Source organism: Balaenoptera borealis (assembly GCF_965194805.1).
Source record: "Balaenoptera borealis genome assembly, chromosome: 7".
NCBI classification, from domain to species: Eukaryota; Metazoa; Chordata; class Mammalia; order Artiodactyla; family Balaenopteridae; genus Balaenoptera; species Balaenoptera borealis.
The window spans coordinates 74,424,887-74,442,921 of NC_138864.1; the positions used below are offsets into that span (position 1 = coordinate 74,424,887).

The following is an 18,035-nucleotide window of genomic DNA, read 5'->3' on the forward strand; positions in this document are numbered from 1 at the left end:
CCTGTGCTCCGCAACGAAAGGCCACGATAGTGAGGCCCGCACACCGCGATGAAGAGTGGCCCCCACTTGCCGCAGCTAGAGGAAGGCCTCGCACAGAAACGAAGACCCAACACAGCCAAAAATAAATAAATAAATAAATAAATAATAATTAAAAAAAGAAAAAAAAAAAAGCAAATGGAAATTCTTAAACTGAAAAATTCAATATGCAAAATAAAATATTGGGTATGCTAATAGCAGTTAGGACACTACATAACGAAGAATTTGTGAACTTCAAGACAGGTCAATAGAAATTTTTTAAAATATATTTATTTATTTATTTATTTTTGGCTGTGTCAGGTCTTAGTTGCGTCTCATGGGCTCTTCGTCGAGGTGCGTGGGCTCAGTAGTTGTGGTGGCTGGGCTTAGTTGCCCCCTGGCATGTGGGATCTTAGTTCCCCGACCAGGGATCAAACCCATGTCCCCTGCATTGGAAGGCAGATTCTTAACTGCTGGACCACCAGGGAAGAACCCCCGGTCCATAGAAATTATTCAGACTGAAACAGAGAGAGTAACAAGATTTAAAAACTGAACAAACATCAGTAACCTGTGAGAAAATATCAAGAGGTTTAATATACATATAATTGGAGTCCTGAATGATAAGGAAAATGGGACAGAAAAATATATATATATATAGAATACATAATTTATTTATTTTGCTGTGTCAAGTCTTCGTTGCGGCGTGTGGGATCTTTAGTTGCGGCATGCGAACTCTTAGTTGCTGCATGTGGGAACTAGTTCCCTGCCCAGGGATCGAACCCGGGCTCCCTGCATTGGTAGTGTAGAGTCTTAGCCACTGGACCACAAGGGAAGTCCCTAGGACAGAAACATATTTGAATAAACACTCACTTGCTGAAAATTTTCCAAATAACAAAATACCATACACTGAGTGGCTTAAACAACAGAAATTTCTTTCTCATGGTTCTGGAGGCTGGGAAGTCCAAGACTAAGGTGCCAACCAATTCAGTTTCTGATGAGAGTTTTCTCACTGGCTTGCAGACTGCTGCCTTCTCACTTTGTCTTTACATGGACTTTCCTTGATGCGTGCACTCAGAGAGAGATCTCTCTCTTTCTTCCCCTTCTTATAAGGACACCAGTCCTATTGGATTGGGACCCTACCATTATGACCTCATTTAACCTTAATTACCTCCTAAAAGCCCCATCTCAAAATACAATCACTTTGGGTGTTAGAGATTCAACAAATGAATTTGAGGGGACACAATTTAGCCCATAACAGGTACATTCATCCAATGGAATACCACTGACAATAAAAAGGAAAGAATTACTGACTTTCATAGGCATCAGGAGTGGAAGAAGCCAGATATTACGTAGTACATACTTTTGATTCCATTTAGATAGTGACAGAAGTCAAAGAGTGGTTGCCTGTGAGTGTGGGGGAGGTGGGTAGGACAGTTAACTGGTAAGGGGGCACTAGGGAAACTTCTGGGGTGATGGCACTGCTATGTCTTGATTGGGGTGATAGTTACAAGGTTGCATATATTTGTCAAAACACATTTTACACTTAAGATCTGTGCATTTCATTGCATGGAAGTTATAGCTTAACAAAGAAAAGGCAACTAAAAAACCAAATAACTTTGTTAAGTTTATCTTAACAAAGAATGGCAATCTTCCCTGGTAATTTTGATGTACTCCTAGGTTAGGGAACACTGTTCTATAGAGGCTTTTAAATTTTAAATATTCTTACAAATGATGTAGGAGTTAGGGGATGTCAGATCAACACATATTTATTGAGTGCCTTCATATAATAGACTCTCCAATTCACAGATGCAGATGACAGGAAGGGACTTGTTCCAGGTCACATTACTAACCAATTAATTATTGGATGGGGACCATATTTCTAGCTTCCAAATTTAGACTATTTGGTATTAAAGAAAAAAATAGTATGGCACACCAAGTCAGTGTAAAGGGGTTCAAGGTGCTAGAGCTTGAAGGTGCTAGACCCTCCCCGAAGGTCATCCTGAACTTACATTTGAGTTGTGAGGCACAATTAGGAACAGGCAGATTTTCTGTGGTGCTGAAAAAGGCTTGCACTGACTGCATAGAGGCAGGGAATTTGATCTCAGCAAAGAGTCTCCAGTACCCCTCTCAATCCTGTCACTCTGAGTATTTCTCTTAGACTTTCAAGTCTTTCCTTCCTTCCTTCCAGGGATGGGCGTTTCAAGCTTAACCTCTGAGGCACCAGGTCTACCATTAGTATTTTCCTTTCTAAGGCATTTCAATGGATATTTCACTATGCATCTTTGAATTCTCTGGGGTCAGGAAACATGGCTCACACATCTAACACAATAGTGGGAGCTGAATGTTTGTGTAATCACTGTAGGTATTTAACAACAAAGAAGAAACCAGCCTCATTTCCATCAGCGACAGCTTACAGTGTTATGCAAGCACTTTGACGCAGCTTCATGAACTTCAGAATTAAATCTGCAACCACATAAGAAAGAAGCTGATTTCTCATGGCCATTTTGTAACTTCAGAAAGGTTTTGGGAAGTCTCTAAATTAAATGTAACTGTTGAGCACAGGCTGAACTTAAAACTCTCATCTGTTTTAAGTCATCGCCGCTTTCCCATACGCTGTGCACTCATACAGGGTCTGACTCCCAAGTGCTTCGGCTGAGGACATGTGCTCTGTGTGAAAGGCCAAGGAACCCAAGGGGCTGAGATTACTTTACTGCCTGAATCACCACATTCCTTTTGTTTGAATTCACTCAGATGAAAACCACTGAGTGGTTGTAGAATGCCAGTGGGGTCCCATCAGGCCACAAAGGTGGGCGGGAAGAGCACAGCCCTACAAGGAATGTTGATATTATTATTCAGGAAGAAAAACAAGAAGATGGTAAGAAAAACAGATATTTCTCAACACCAATATGCCAAAATTTCCTACTTCAAAAAGAGGGTGTAATTGGCATCTACCTTGAAGCCAAACCCTATGGTAATTATTTTTTTGTTTGTGTCTTGGCGTGGGCTGGCACTGTCTAACTGCAGACAGTAACCTTGTCACTCTTGTACGATCTTCAGGGTCAATGCTTATTCTTTTTTTTTTTTTTTATGAGGAGTAGCATTTTGTAGTGATTAAGAACATGGAGTTTGAATTTATTTATTTTAATTAATTAATTATTTTTGGCTGTGTTGGGTCTTCATTGCTGTGCACGGGCTTTCTCTAGTTGCGGCGAGCAGGGGCTACTCTTCGTTGCGGCGCGCAAACTTCTCGTTGCAGTGGCTTCTCTTGGTGCGGAGCGTGGGCTCTAGGCGCACGGGCTCAGTAGTTGTGGCTCACTGGTTCTAGAGCGTAGGCTCAGTAGTTGTGGCCCACGGGCTTAGTTGCTCCATGGCATGTGGGATCTTCCCAGACCAGGGCTTGAATCTGTGTCCCCTGCATTGGCAGGTGGATTCTTAACCACTGCACCACCAGGGAAGTCCCCAATGCTTATTCTTTAACCTACAGTTTGACAATTGGCATTGACTATATAATGGTTGTACAGAATAGATTTTCTCTGCAGGACTAAAATCATACATATTTCGAAGGCTATGCAAAGTCTTTAGCTGATCAGAAGACAACAGAAAGGACTCCATTACGGGACTTCTAAAGTGTTGCTTTATTTCTCTACTTTCTAATATTATATCACTAAGCAGTGTTGTTAATCAGTATATCCCATTGTGATTAAATAGAAGATAGTTAAAATCAGTCAGAAAATAATGCCTTCAGATTTTTGTTTCACTAGTTAGATGGTAGCAGTACCAAACCTAAGTCAGAAGCACATGTTAGGAATGAGGCCTTCAACAGGTGCAGGTGTTAGGAGGCAGAGAGAAGAGTAGGTCCAGATCTAGAACTTAGGGCAGGGAAGGAAGACATGGCCAGGAGCTCCTAGCAGCACAGGAGGAGCTTGAGGGTGCAGGTGTCCTTGGAAAAGATGGAAGTAAGGAGTAAATTCCCGAAGCATAGTTCTTAGGTGCTGTTTTAAATGTCTTGGGGGCAGGTACTGCAGGCATTTCCAACTGAACTGACCTCCCTTGGTCTCAATACAATGTCTGGGTTAAGGATTAGCAAATTCCTAATACCCATCCCTTAACTGGGTTCTTATGACTGATCAGGCATCTAAAATCTATAGACACTGTTTTAAGCCATGCCTCAGTCAAACCATCTCGAAGTTTCTCTGGAGGTTCTTTTTTTTTTTTAATTTTTTTTTTAAAAATTTTATTTATTTATTTATTTATGGCTGTGTTGGGTCTTCGTTTCTGTGCGAGGGCTTTCTCTAGTTGCGGCAAGTGGGGGCCACTCTTCATCACGGTGCGCGGGCCTCTCACTATCGCGGCCTCTCTTGTTGCGGAGCACAGGCTCCAGACGCACAGGCTCAGCAATTGTGGCTCACGGGCTTAGTCGCTCCATGGCATGTGGGATCTTCCCAGACCAGGGCTCGAACCCGTGTCCCCTGCATTGGCAGGCAGACTCTCAACCACTGCACCACCAGGGAAGCCCCATCTCTGGAGGTTCTTTATCAAAGACCTGACCTGGAGATGGAGGATTAGAGTAGTTACACTGGTGATAAGTAGAAATCCGGGCCATCATCTCTTTCTACCAGAGCTGTCACTCCCAGGAAAGTCACAATTTCATTTCCTAATGAAATATAGCATTATGTTCCAAGGGCATTTTTAGTTCTCACTGCTCTGTATGTTGGACTATGGCAATGATTGCATAACTGTGAGGGGTCCTGGCCTGCACATTCCCATGTGGTTAATTGCAACAGCATGTGGTAGAAGTCTGTACTGAGTATGTAATCTGATGCCACTAATGTGATGGTGTCAGGTGCATAAAATGCTCCAGATAGTTGGATTTTTTTTCCTGCTACAGTGGGAGTTTGGAAACTTGCCCAATAGTTTTTCAGAGCAGGGGAAAATTCTCTTTTTGCCATTAAAGCCCTTCAGAATTCTTACAAATAAAAGCCCCTCTAATATGGGCCTTTATGAGAAAGTGCTTCTCTGAACCCGTGTCATGTGCTTTGTACTTCATGTAGGTAGGCGGAGGAAAAGGATGGAAGGAAAGTTGTCTAGGAGCCCCACACATGGGGGTGATGAGGACAGAAGTGTGACTGAGAGAAAAGAACAAGTAGAAGAGAGGAAAAGATAGTAGACCTGAAGAGCAGAGAGGAGAGAGTAGCATAGAGAGAGACTTTGAGAGTAAAGGGGTAAGTGTGTTTCATTCACTTGAAATACATGCAAGAAATGTAAAAATCATCCAGCAAATATGAGGCTGCAGGTCAGAAAAATGATTCCTTATCAAATGGCTTAGGTTAGACCAACAAAAAAAAAAAGATGTCATCATTACCAATGGGCAAGTCACATAACCTCGCTCAGTTTCAGTTTCCTCATATACAAAATGGGGACACTAATAGTATCTACCTAATAGAATTATTGTGAGATTTCTAATAGATAATATATGTAAAGCACTTAACACAAAACCCGTCATAGAGGGAGAGCTCAATATAGTTTAATGATGATGATGGTGTGGGTGATGAAGGTAATGGAAGACATTGAAGACAATGCCAAAAGGATCAAGCCAATGAATCTCATTTCAAACCAATGAGATGCACTTAAATGAAGCAAGAGTTAATCAGATTTAAAAATTACTGGTATATTTCCAGCGCCATGAAAGAGCTATATGGTAGCTACAGTTTATGGCAGATTTTCTACCTCTCTTTCATTCCCACAGTCCCCAAACACACGGACAAAGGAAATAAAAGCCAGGAGAACTGCTAGCACCTGTGTGTTTGGGATATATGGTTACAGTGTTGAGGAAACATCAAGAAATCATCTTCTATGTAGAATTGTATTTAAATATCCAAGACAGGTGAGAGTCTATCCTAAGGACTTCTAAAGGTGTGGCTTTTCTTAATAGTTGGGTTCATGGTCTAATTATCTAGATGTTTAACTTAAAACACCATTTCAATCTGGTTCTGATCTCCCTGGCAATGTACAACAGCTGGAGTTTTATAAAATAACCCATGACCCATAGAGTTGGAAGATAGGAATAACATCCATATTATAACCTAGTTGCGCTAAACCAGACTTAGCACAGATTCCTAAAGGTGAGCTTAAGGTTAGGTGTCATCTGCCTTCAATCAGGGATGTTTGTGGGGAAAATGAGAAGTGTGTCATGCCACAATGCATTCCAGATGGCTGAAGAATCTCCAGGGAAGAGAAACAAGAATAATGCAAAGCAGGTGTAGTTCAAGGTGACTTATGTGGGCAGCTCTGGATTGGCCCATTCTGACAGCAAAAGAGCCAGAAAAGAGTGGAAGTTTCATAGTGGAAGTTCAATCCAGACAGTCTCTTTGGGACTCTTTTGGGGAACATGCTTTGACCTGTGGTAGAACTGAATGTGAGTCCAGCTAGGATGGGGCCTACTGTTGCCTCCATCAGCTCCTCCAGAGCCCTCTTTTGTAGGCCTTCCTCACCTCTGTGGATCTCCACTAGACTCTCCCTAGTGTCCCTATCCACCTCTTAAGTGGAGGAGAACAAATCTGAACTCCAGGCTGTAATTAGAGTCTGACTCATGATGCTTGCAGCCCAAGGATGTCTCTTCAGGTGTTATATACCACTTGTCATATAACATGTGATTCCTGATAATCTATTCTAGGGCAGTCTTCCTCCTCCTCCAAACAAACAAAACAAGAGCACACTTTTCCTGACTCATATGTATGATACATTCCAACACGTGGATCTTTTCTGTTTAGTTAGTTGAATCTCTCAGTCTCTGTGTTTTAGTTGTATAGTTTGTTTGGGGTTCTTAAACATATAACTTGTACCTGGCTAAGGAAACAGAGACCACATCTTTTATTTTTATTTCTCCATTGCCTTAAACAGTGCTAACACCACAGGTGAATGGCAAATGCTTTTTGTGCACATGAATGAATAAGGCATGGAAAAAAAGCATCCGTCTTTTTGCTAACACTGATTTTTATTTCAGACCCTAGACCTGGAGTTTTAATTCACCAATATGCTTACACACAGCTGCATGCAATACCCTTGGTTTTCCTGGTACCTTCTGCTGGCTAAGTCATGCCCTGAAGGCGAAAAAACACAGAACAAAAGGAGCATTGGGAAAAGGGGGAAGGAGGTGTGGAAAGTGGACAGGAAGAGGTGTTTAAGGGAAATGGTGTACATTAGCAGATGTCACAGAGATTTATTTCTTTTTCTATGGGGATTTACTCTAGTGACCAAACTTTGCTTTCAGGATTGTTTCCAAAAAGCACTTGGGGTATTTATCATTTGCTATGGGGACTTCTTTGTTGGCAAAACTTTCCTATTTTTCAGACTTTTGATTCTGGTTTTAGACTTGAAATATTAAGAGGAGCAATGCCTTAACACTGTGGGGAGAGAGAAAGTTTAAAGCTTAGAGTGGAAGAGGGAGTTGTCAAAATAATTTTTGAGGTACCTTTCTCAAAACCATCATTTCTCCTACTCGTCACTCCTGGAGCAGCCGCATCAAGGGAATGAAAAGAATGAAGGCTTCAGACCCTCTGTGTGGTGGAGAAATGTGGGTGATGTGAGGTTTTGGCATATGTTTTAGGCCACATTTTGGAAGCAGTGCCCAGACAACAGGTCCTGTGTGTTCCTGAGGGAGCATCCTCAGTGGTAAAGCTCTGAGGGTTGTCAAGCAGCAGGGAAGCCCTTGTATGAACTATATTCCTAGGAAACAGTAAATCCTTACTGATTAATTCCAGACCACCACTTCTTTCCCAGTCAGAGATGTAGATTTTCCTCAAAAAATGTTTTTGAAGAGGAGGAGTGCTTGAAAGGGTTTAAAAGACAGGAGTCCTTTAAAAATTTTTTTGTCAGGTATCTATTTATAAATACAAATAACTAGTTTACAAATAACTATGCCATAAATGTGCTTTTATGGCACTTCTGTTTGAGTACCATACATAGAAATATAGTCTAGTAATTATCATTAACCTTAAACTAATGGAAAATCAAGAGAGAAAAGGCGGTCATTGGGAAATGACTCAGGAGAGTCATTTCCATTTAGTAAAATTAAAGTCAGTAAATTAGTAAACATGTGCTTATAGAGATTTGTCAAGAAGTAACAGAAATCTGAATTCTCTCCTCCAATAAAAAGTATATTCATTTTGCTAAGGTACTGCTAGCTAGGTTTGCAGACAAACCCCACAATTTCATTGGCTTTCACAAGAAACATTTTTTTTTTTTTTTTTTTTGCTCATATAGCAGTCCGTTGTGGATATTACTGGTTAACAGAGCAGAGTGGTGGAAGGCACAGTTGTTCCACTGTTATTCAGGGACTCTGGCTCAGCAGCTCTGCCATCTTCAGTACGTGCCTTCCAAGGACACCCTGGACAACAACGCAAGCCAATGGTTGGGGAAGGAGAGAGTGTAAAGGCACATTTGCTTCTGACACGTAACACTTCTGCTCATGTTCCACTGATGAGCGCTCATCACATGGCCCCAACCAAAGGGGCATAGGGTTGAGAATGTAGTCCCTGGCCTGGCAGTCACTCTTGGCCAAAACTCTCTACCCTGCGAGGCGGAGCTTGATCCCACTGGGAGACAGACAACTTTTCCATGAGAAGAATTAGGAATTGTGTTGAAATGGAGGAATCAATGAAGTCAAGTTTATGAAGCCATTTTAGAGTTCTGGCTCTGCCACCCACAAGGTGGATGATTTAGTCTCTTTGATCAACAGTTTCCTCGTCTACAAAGTCAAGATCACAATAACAGCTCACAGAATTGCAGTGAGAACTAAATACAGCACTAAATGTGAAGGTCTTTGTAAACGAGAAAGGGCTGCCTAGTGCTCCTGCAGCTGTGGCTAAGCAGAGTTGATTTTTTAAAATTAGATTTACTATATATTTTTGAAGGCTTACTATTCAAGTCACTGGCTAATTCAAGACAGAAGGAAACTATATGTTCCTTAAGCTTGTATTTCTTAATTATTACACAAGAAAAGGATAGTGCATTTTAAAAAGTGTAATTTGGAAATTTGGGGTTAGGGTAATGGAAAGAAAGCCTGGCTTCTAACTGTAACTCTGACCCTGGCCAGCTGACTGACCGCAGTCTGGTCACTTCATGTGTCTGGGCTGTCATTGCCTCAGAGGCAAAAAGAGAGCGGTTAGCTAAGTGGTCCTTTCCTGATCGTGAATGAAATATTCGGAGGAAGAAACTCATCTAAATGATTCATCCACATTATCAGATTACGATCATGAGGAGGTCACTGGAGAAATAACACCCAACTTTTACAAATTCTCTCTCTTCTCTTGCTTTTACAGTTTTCTTCTTGAGCATATAATTTGGGGCAAATAGTGTATAAAATATAGATATGACTGGGTAGACATGATTTCAATGGCAAGTAAGCATGAAATTTTGACAAATATCACTTCATAAGTTAGATATAATCATTTGGAAAGAAAGATTTAGACGAGACAGACATCTTAGGTGACTGAACTTATTTCCATGTTAAGAAATGAACATTCACACAGTTTAATTTCTTTTCTAGACACTGAAAGAAAGCTTTGGGTTCAGAGGTTAAGTAACACTCATGGCAGTTCTCTGATCCTAGCAGACACTAAATAGTTGATGAGAATAGTGAACTGTGTCAACAATTAGCAATTACTAGTGATGCTTTATTTTAGTTCCTGCTTTTCTAAACTATTAACTATGACCATCTAATTACTTAAAATATGTTTTATTCATTACATGCATAATCATTCTTATTAAACTAGCAGTATAGCCTAGGCTTAGTCTCATAATCTCTCTGACCCTCAGTTTCTTGATCTGTAAAATGGGAATAAATTTTTCTTTTGGAGTTATTGTACAGTTGTATGAATTAGAGACAGTGTATGTAAAATGCCTAGCACAGGGTCTGGCACATGGAAGAGGATCAGCAAATGGCAACTATTAACTACCTTTATTATAAAATCAATGATCACCTACCTTGTGCTTTCCATACTGTACTAAGTAATGAAGATTAAAAGAGAGTTGAGAAATAGTCCTTATTTGTAAGGATATACAGATCAGTTGGAGAGACAGGGCAGGCTAATAAAAATACAAGCTGGCATTTGCCAAGCGCCAAACCACTATCGGTAATGATGTCCTTATTGTAGAGACAGCCAGTGTGACTGTCAGGTGTTTCATAATGTATGCATCATATTTAAATACAACTATTACCCAAATTTGTATTTCTGGATGGCCCTTGTATTTGCAAAAAGTTTTGTTGATGCTTTATAATATATACTATGGTAATAAAGGGGGGATCAGTCAATTTTCTCCCGTTTTACAGAGTGAGAATTGAGGTGAAAAAAGCACAAGGTTTTTGTAAGGTTGTGCATGAGGGGCTTTACAGAGGGAAGATCAGAAATCAGATGTGTTGATACCTATACTTGTGTTCATCTCTATGTCCCATTAGAGTTCAGAGGAATAAGATTTGCTTAAGAACCGAGTCTCATTTTTCTGGCTCTTAAAATCATTACATTTATTCAAGAAAGATTGGTGGCTCAAATGAACACTGGAAACTGCCTCACCTTTCTTCTCCTTCAAATCATGCCAGAAAAAGCCTCCAGCATACTCAACTCTAGTTTACCTTTTCTAAAGTTTCTTCCTCCCTGGATGAGGGTCGTGAGAATCATCACTTGTTAAAACACAGATGACTCCAAAAATTTCTGCACTTCAAAGTGAATCCTTTATTCACCTGAGTGTTTAACTGTGTCAATGTGCTCTCATTATCAGATTTAGTTGAATAATTCAACAAGGAAATGTGCCCAGTGCACACATTATACAGATGTGTTTGCCAAAGCTATCTTGGCTTGTGGGAAAGAGCAACCCTCTGATGCCCTGAGTTATTTAGAAAGGCCATCACAGATGTCAGCATAGGTGGAGGAGATAGATACCCACGGTAATATGTGAATATTGAGATTCGTCCCTACTTCATCCCATCATCACATTGATAGGATGCTGCCCTTGTGCTGGAGTTATGTAAATGAACAGCTGGTCGTGAGGAAATTGTTGTACTTATCCTCCCACTGGATTGTATGTTATTCTGAGCCAACATAAAGCCTGTAAGAGTGGCTGTACTCTAAGATGCAGTAGGAGGCCTTGCATATGTGAAGACCTTGCTAGGTTCCTGACCCGCTAGTAGAAACCAGTTGAAATATTTCTGACCTGATGGGAAGATGCAGATACATTTCCCAAGTGTGGTTGCAAAACTATATGGTACAAACTATTTCTTTGCTAATTCATATGGAGACTTGATTAAACTGGAGAATCAGATATATAATTTGAATTAAATCTACTATGAACCATATAAAATATAGAGCATGCAAGAATAATTTACTGCAAGATTACTGTATTAGTCAGCTTTTTGCTGCAATAGTGCTATTTAATGAACAACTCCCCAAATCTCAGTTGACTTACAACAACAAACATTGGTTTCTTGCTCAGAGGTCTGTGGATTGACTTATGACTCAGCTAGATTTGGTTGGGGTGGGTTTGGCTGGACTTGGCACCAGGATGTGGATTAGATTCAGGTCTGTTCCGTATGTGTCCTTATTCTGGGATTCAGAATGAAGAAACTGTGGTGCCCTGGGACAATCTCTTCATGGTGGATTGCAAGAATGTGAGAGGGCAAACCAAACCACACATACACATTTAAAGTCTGATTGAGTGTAGTGCACGTAAGTCCTCTCATGTTTCATTGGCCAAAGCAAGTCACCTGGCCAAACTCCAAGCTAGTGACATTGGGAAGTGTCTCTGCTAAAAATATGTCTCAGCTGAGGAGGGGGGAGAAAAAGAATGGTGGAAAAATAATTTACCACAGCTGGTTACTGTAAGCTGCTAAATGAAGTTCAGGCCAATTGGATCACAAAAAAAATCAAATCAATCAGAATCAATTGGGTATTTTTTAAAATGTTAAGTCAAGGTATTTTTAATTCCCTTTAAATCATTATGCCATGTGATTTCCCTTCCATTGAATCAGCGGGTTTCAGTGCTTCAGGGCCTGAATATATGTCTTCTGAAACAATAAAGTCATTGCTCAGCCTCAAATTAGGCTTTTTGAGTCTGTAGTAAGGCAATAATTTTAAAGGTCAGGCTTATGTGGGAGAGAAAACAGATTTCAAATTCCAGAATTCCCTTTTACATATCAAAAACAGAGCTCAGGAATATGAATGTCAATGTTTATTGTAAGATACAGGTAGAAAGGGCTTATAAGACAAAAAGGAAGTCCCTGACTGCGTTGGAGGAAGTGACCAGCTCTAGGTCTTAGAGGTGGGAAGAGATCAAAGAAGAAGGGCAAACTAGCATTCGGGTGGGGCCTGGCAGCCCCTCCCTGGTGGAGGGGAGGAGTTAGCATTTGCAGATAGCCAGGGAAATTTTGAAAACAGTGAAGCTTGTTCCCTGATGCACAACAGTATTATTTCAAGACCTTTCTAAGAAGCTTCGTGTTCAGCCTAGTACTAGAGCAAGAAATAAAAGTTTCAATAGTTTACCACATACAGCAGCCATGTTCGCTGATGACAGTGCAGTAAAATTAGAAATTAATTAATTAAAATAATTAGTACTCTGGAAAAATACTTCTAATAACTCCTGGGTTCAAGAAAATAAAAATTAAGCTACAAAATATTTTGTAATATTTTGTACACAGCAGCAAAAATTTTATATAAAATCTTATGGGATGCAGCCAAAGAGAGTCAAGGGAAAATTTAAAGTGTTAAATATGATTTTATTTTAGAATATAAGAAATAATTAAAATAAATGGACTGTATTAAACTTAAAAAAAAAAGAGAAGGAAGGAGTTAATAAAGATATGAGAAGATGTTAAGGAAACAGAAAACAAACAAATAGCAAATAATCACAAAATAAGACCTCATTATTTGAAAATACGCATAGGCAAACACCAAAGATAGACATTGGCAGGAATCAAAGGAAAACAGATACCCCAAATATTAAGAATAGTAACCAAAATGGAACATACACAGGGGAATAAAATATTATAAGAAGGAACACCAGTAAATGTGAATATCAGATGAAACAGACACTTTTTAAAAAAAGTGTAAATTACTAAAATTGGCCCAGTAGGATACTTGAATAGACCAAGACCAGAAAAGAAATCAAAATGGTAGTTATTGATCTGTCTCTGCAAAAGGCACGAAGGTGACTGCTGTCAACTCTGCAAACAATAGGTACAGTCAGTTCTTGTTATTGGTGGCAATTATGCTCTATAAAGTCATTATTAACACTGAATTAGTGAACCCTGAATTATTGCTCATAGTGGAAATATAGGGTTAGTCCTGTGAGCCTCTGGCCACAACATTTTCACCAACTGATCAATACATAACTTTGTTTTATGTATGTTTCTGTTTAAAAACATTTTATTTAATAGATATTGTTGATTCATTAACATTGAACTCGTGGCCAACAGCACAATAACTTATGCCTGAACAAAACTTACTTGAAACACAGATTTTCTCCATGAGGCATGTCATAGCCTTCTTCTGCTTAAGAACTTTAGACAACATGCCAACACTATGCTTGGGGACCATTTTAAGCTGCAAAATCACCAACAAAAAGCAAAAAATGCAAAAGACATGACACTAAGTAGACCATGAAAAAGATACTTGATCACAGTAGGAGAGCTGAAACAAGAAGGCAGAGCATTGCCTTGTTTGACTTCTACTGGGAATGCACATGTGGGATGACTCAAAAGTCTCACCTCTCTGCATTTGTCTCCAAATGACCACAAAAGTGCTGCAAGTATTGATTTGGGGGCTACAAATCCATTTTAACTGGTAGGCAAATTCACAAATACAGAATGCACAAATAATGAGGATCAACTGCAATTTCTAATGTATCAGAAAAATATGAGGAATTAAGCCACTCAGCTTAACCCTGATACCAAATTAAGCTGAGGACCACACAAGAAAATAAAATTATAGGCCCATTCTGTTATAAACAAAGAATCCAAAATGTTATATAAAATATTAGCAAATTGAATCCAGCAGGAGATTAAAAGAAGATATCTAAGAATATATTTACCTGAGGAATTCAAGAATGGTTCAAAACTAGAAAATAAATTGGTATATTACTCAACACTTTAAGGGAATAAAACAGTATTAACTCAATCATAGCAATAAAAGCATTTGGTAATAATTAACATTCAATCATGATGAAACATTTCCTACATATTTCTTAGCAAACCAGGGCTTACTGCAACACCTGGCTACCAGCCTGAAGATGAAGTTAACATAGGAGGATAACAAAGCAAAGAGACTTTCATTAAAGCAGAACTGGAACTTGACATGCTGTACCTGCTGCCACCCTATCTTGGAACTTCCTGGTATGTAAAACAATACGATCTTATGTTGTTTATGTCAATTTAATCATATGTTTCAGTTACTTCTTGACTTATATGAAAAGCAAGACCTAAAACAGTCGATAACTTCAAATGATATGATTACCTACCAAAAAAAAAAAAAAAGGATCTCACATCATAATTATTGGAACCAATAAGAAGGTTTATTAACAAAGTGGCCAGATGGAGGAATGGCATCTAATAATCAATAGCTTAGTCATCATCATAAACTTGGAGTAGACAAAAATTTTAAAACTCATTACAAAAAACAGTAACTATAAAGAAAAAATGGTAAATTACACCATAAGCCACCATTAAAGAGTCCTCAGTGGGAGAAGCTGTTGGCAATACATACATCTGACAAAGGACTCATATCCAGGATGTTTAAAAAACTCCTATAAAGCAATAAGAAAAAGATAGACGACACAAAAGAAAAATGACCAAAAGGCTTAAACAAGTATTTCATAAATGATATCCAAATGGTCTAGACACAATTGGAAAGGTACCTGGCTTCACTAGTCATCAGAGAAGAGCAAAATTGAAGCCACGGTGTGATAATACTACACACTACTACAATAAATGACTAGAAAAGGGTACAGAATACCAAGTGTCAACAGAGGTATGGAACAACTGGAACTCTGGAATACTGATGGTTTATGTACTAAGTTAAACTGGAACTCTCATACACTGCTGATGGAACTATAAATAGGTTCAACTACTGTAGACGTCTGTTTGGCCGTACCTTTTTTTTCCCATAAATTTATTTTATTTATTTTATTTTTGGCTGCATTGGGTCTTTTGTTGCTGCGCGCGGGCTTTTCTCTAGCTGTGGCGAGCAGAGGCGACTCTTCGTTGCAGTGCACGGGCTTCTCACTGCGGTGGCTTCTCTTGTTGCGGAGCACGGGCTCTAGGCACGCAAGCTTCAGTAGTTGTGGCTCATGGGCTCTAGAGCGCAGGCTCAGTAGTTGTGGTACACGGGCTTAGTTGCTCCATGGCATGTGGGATCTTCCCGGACCAGGGCTCGAGCCCGTGTCCCCTGCGTTGGGAGGCGGATTCTTAACCACTGCACCACCAGGGAAACCCTGGCAGTACCTTTTAAATCTGTGACTAAGCTATTCCATTCCTAGGTGTGAAACCAACAAAAATGCATAAACAAGTTCAAATGTACAAGACATGTTGAAGAGTGTTCATAGAAGTACTATTTGTAATAGCCCCAAACTACACAATGCCCTTAAAAGTAGGGTGGACAACCAAATTGTAGTATATTAGCAAAAAAAAAAAAAAAAAAAAAAGAAAGTACTTTTCAGCAATAAGAATGTACAAATGTCAACTATATACAATAAGGATGAATCTTGCAAACATAATGTGGGATGAAAGGAGGCAAACACAAAAGAGTTCATGCTGTCTGAGTACGTTTATACAAAATTGAAAACGAGGTAAAGATGTTCCACGGTGTCTGAAGTTAGGATAGCAGTTACTCTTCGGGTGGAGGCAGTGGTGGGAAGGGAGAACAAAGGAGACATCTTTTCTCGACTTGGGTGCTGTACTGAGTTTGTGAAACTGTATTGAGACATATGCTTTTCTGCAGATAAAGTTTCTTCAATAAAATCATTCTCCAAAAGACTACTGCAAAAAAACCCAAAACAGAACAAAAGTAACATTTTCCTATGTGTGATCAATAACCAGTTAGTAAATGCATTAGAAGAAAATACCCCGTTCAAAATAGGAATAAATAGTACAATGCACCTAGTAACAAACCTACAAGAAATTTTATAGACAGCTCTGGAAACAATAAAAAAATTTTTAGTAAATAAAGATATATACTATATTCATAGATGAGAAAACTCCCTGTAGTTCAATAGCTCAGTCATGCCTGCAAAAACTTAGCTGCAGGGTGGAAGACTCTTCTGTTGTTTCCGTTGTTCCCCCCAACATGGATACATCTGAGATTAATGAGAGATTAGTGCTGGCTCTGAGACTCAGAACAGTTCAGATTGTTGAAGAGTCTCACGTTCAGTAGAGGGTTGAAAGAAGAGCAGGAAATATATCGGTATTACCTGGCATTCTACTTGATAAGAAATAAAGGGAAATTAAAACTCTGACTAGCGCCTGTGTTCTGGTATTGTGTAACTTCCATCTATAAAAAGGAATCAGTGTATGTAGTCCAGAAAGGAGAAACAGGTCTAATTCTGGCATCTGCCAAAGATACTACAAGGTCCATACTCTGCTGGATATCAAGGCACACTATAAACCAGTATGGAATTATCACAGGAATAGACAAATCCACCAGTGGAATAAAATAGAGAGTTAAGAAACAGACTCAATGGCACCCAAAAGTGTGCTAGAAGGACAATTTACTTATTAATTTATCATCAGTTCAACATTCATAACTAAGGTACATTATTATTATATGTCATGCACACTGTTTCTATACTTGCTTTATCTCTGAATTCTAGTTTTAGAACAACGGATTTAACAGATGGAAAAATATACTGAATACTATACTCCATCATATGCATTCAATTGATATTAAGTAAAATGTTTATTCTTGTCCCCAACACTATTTTTCCATATTCCATTATTTGTCGGTTTATGTTACTTAAAAAATGAAGAACAAAAAATTAATTAATATCACTTATGATTTCTAAGAAAGATAATAGAAGTCAATCTTACTACGAAAACTGTCTTTTTTTTGGTAGTGGTAGAAACTGAAATGAGCACATACTAATGGATTGAGTATTAAAGAGCTGTGGGTCTGTAAGGGATAAAACACCACCATCAGCCCATGGAGGGGGCCCTCTGATTTTGCTACTGGCCTCGTCAGCTGACATCACACTGGCAATGGGAGAAGAGCCTACACTGGCCTCATGGCTGGATCTTCCTCTCAGTGCCTATTTGGATTCCCAACTCTGCAGGGAATCATTAGAAACATGAATTAAAATTCATTGAGTCTAATAAACATCTAGGGCACTGGAATATGTTTGAGGAAATGTTTCTGACTGTGAAAGTATACACAATCTAATGACAGTGGATGAAAACCAGCAAAAAAATTCAGTTGGGACGCTCTTTTTCTAACAGTGTACCTCATAGATATCCTCTGGACAGAGAAAGCCAGACCATTTTTGTCTTGATTTTCAGCAACCCATATCTAGGAGGAGGTCTGTAATTTCTCTCTAGGTAGCTCTGAGGCATTACAAATTGTCATTTTTTTCCCTCCTTGAATTCATTATGCAATGTCATTTTACTATTTGTCATAAATTAGATATAAATAGATATACAGTTAACACACATAAGAAGTTCCTGCTTGTGGCCAGAGAGGATGGCATACTTCACATACAAAAATGGGGAAGGTCCATCACTTAGCTAAATGTTGAGGAAAACTAGAAAAGTCAGTGTAGTGAGTAAGGGAAAAAGACGAGGTCCTTTTCTCTGAGAACAAAGCTAGTGAGAAACAGGATGCAGGGCTAAGAAATGTCAGGGGTCATGTGGAACTGGATTTCTTTTGAGAAATTTTGAATGTTTTACAAACATACATTAATCCTTACATTATTCGTGTGTTTTTTTTAATTTGGAATTTAAAAATAATTCTCCCACTGAATAGCATTTTATATTACAGAAAATAATG

At 39.1% G+C, this 18,035-nt stretch overlaps 1 protein-coding gene across 2 annotated transcripts in view; it reads left to right on the top strand.

The window, feature by feature from the left end:
- Nucleotides 1–18,035, top strand: part of LOC309631734 (uncharacterized protein) — a 492,832-nt gene that overhangs the window by 247,334 nt on the left and 227,463 nt on the right. The window contains exon 5 of one of the 2 annotated variants that reach the window (XM_082398597.1): nucleotides 14,252–14,395. The exons of the other annotated variant lie outside the window; for it this stretch is intronic. The gene's annotated coding sequence lies outside the window, so the exon portion shown is untranslated. The remainder of the gene's footprint in view (nucleotides 1–14,251; nucleotides 14,396–18,035) is intronic. 2 annotated transcript variants of the gene reach the window in all.